We start from the raw sequence: 2051 nt of genomic DNA, 5'->3' as shown, positions 1-2051 counted from the left end.
TTTTGTCTTTCCTATTTGGCACTTAGCTTCCAGCATGGCAAATCTTTGTTCTGTTGTGCAAAACAGGGACAAGGCTTCAAGCCTCCTGAAATGTAATACAGAAACAGAACAAACCAGGGCCGAGGCTCCAAAGTTTTGGAAAGTAGGTCTATGGCCAAAGGGCTCAGCCGAGTAGCCTCTGAAAGTCTGAGCCCCAAACAAAAGGTTAGCATCAGTTTTTTTTTTTTTTTAGCTTTCATTTGCCTTTATTTTAAACTGAATTTATTCCCGAGCCATAAGTTTTTGTTTCTTCAGTTTCTTCTGGGATATTTTTTTCTTCTGTGCAACCTCCTCTTCTGGTTTAGGAACAATCTGTTCTTTTTCAGTAAGGATCATCTCAATGTGGCAAGGGGAGCTCATGTATGGGTTAATCCGACCATGAGCTCTGTAAATCCTACGGTGCATCTTAGGGGCTTTGTTCACCTGGATGTGCTCAATGACCAGAGAATCGACATCTAAACCCTTAAGTTCAGCATTACTCTCTGCATTTTTAAGCATGTGCAACAAAAATTCAGCACTCTTTTTGGGCCACCGACCCTGCGTCCACCGGCCCTGCGTCCAGCCCCACTGTTTGGCCTGGGCATACCTACCAACACCACCATTGTAACGATGGAATGGAACACACTGCTTCTGGAAAGTGACATCTTTTAGATACTTGGTGACTCTTCGAATATGCATACCCTTGATGGCCTGAGCAGTTTCTCGGGTGTTCTTAAAGTGAACACGAAGATTTGAACCTCTTGATTTGCATGACTTTGTAGGGTTTTCTGGGTCAAGTGAATAGCGAACCATTTTTAGCGATCACCTAGGGCCGCTTAGGCGAAGAGCAGCATCAGTTTTTATAGACAGGATGACATGTTAAAGACAAGTTAAATGATTGGCTGGTTTAAGTTGAGAAGGGCACAAAGCTGGGTTACAGACTGTGTCTTATCTTGCCTACTTGCAGTTTCACCTGTTTCTGAGGCTAGGGGAGGGGGTTGGGGGATTTTCCACAGAGGAGACAGCCAAACCAGAAGAAGAAGGTGGGGAGAGGTCTGCCTGCTACAAAGCCTGCTTGCTACTGTTCACCCAAGTGATCTAAATTCCACAGCTCCCAGTAAATGTGTTTCAAATCTAATGAGAGAGAGAAAACCTTATACACTAGAATTCCAGAGATGATGGGGTGGGCCAGATGGCTGGATGCCCATTCTCTATGAGCAAAGCGCACAGAGCAGTGAACAAGGCCCATCCCCTGGGGCTGTACACCGTGGGGGTTCAGGGCAGGAGAGAAAGCTGTGGACTCGAGTGCAGGAGGAGGTGTGGAGCCAGGAGAGGTCAGGTGGGCCGGAGAGAAAGGACTGGCTGGCTGGAGATAAAGAGGGACCGAGGTAGAACAATCTGAAGGAATGGGGTTTTATGTGATGTTGCTGCATGTCTGGTTTGCATTCAAAATGGTCTCCTCCACGTCCCTGGGACATTGTCAACGAAAGAGGCTTGCCCCAGAGCCTACTTTTTCTTTCTATGAATCTGCATTTCCCATGTGGCCAGGAAGCCGTGCTGGTTAGGGAGAGGCCCAAAGCTGTACCTGAAGGTGGCCACATCTGGGCTGCCGGAATGCCCCACGCCACTCATTAGTTAAAGCTCTGAGACTCTCGTTGTCTAAGGTTCTAAGATTCTGAAGCCTTAAAGTCTAAAGATCTACCTGAGAGAAGGTGAACGTTTGGCTTGATACAGGATAACCCCGCCTCACGTCTCGTCCTGTGCTATGCAGAGCTCACAGCTTCCTGGCTTGGGATTGGTGCACGTGCAAAGAGGCCAAGAAGCCTGGCGGGGGGGGGGGGGGGCGGGGGCAGGCCCTTCACGCCCCCCCTGTGGACTCTCAGCCGGAGAGCTCAGTGCTGCTGGAGAGGAGGCAGGCAGAACCCCGAGAGCCCCCCAAAGCAGTTGGTCCCCATGGAGAACACACCTGGACTGTGGACCTATGCTCAGCCTGCCGTGGGAGAGGGGGTCCCCATCAAGTGGGGCCTAACCAC

The 2051-nt window shown here is 49.7% G+C and overlaps 1 pseudogene; it reads right to left on the bottom strand.

Moving 5' to 3' along the window:
- Positions 1-215: 215 nt before the first annotated feature.
- LOC143689547 (large ribosomal subunit protein uL22 pseudogene) lies at positions 216-862 on the bottom strand (annotated as a pseudogene).
- Between the last annotated feature and the right edge of the window lie 1189 nt (positions 863-2051).

Source organism: Tamandua tetradactyla, chromosome 7 (genome assembly GCF_023851605.1).
Source record: "Tamandua tetradactyla isolate mTamTet1 chromosome 7, mTamTet1.pri, whole genome shotgun sequence".
NCBI classification, from domain to species: Eukaryota; Metazoa; Chordata; class Mammalia; order Pilosa; family Myrmecophagidae; genus Tamandua; species Tamandua tetradactyla.
The sequence above is the reverse complement of the archived record's forward strand: the minus strand, read 5'-3'. Positions and strand labels throughout refer to the sequence as shown.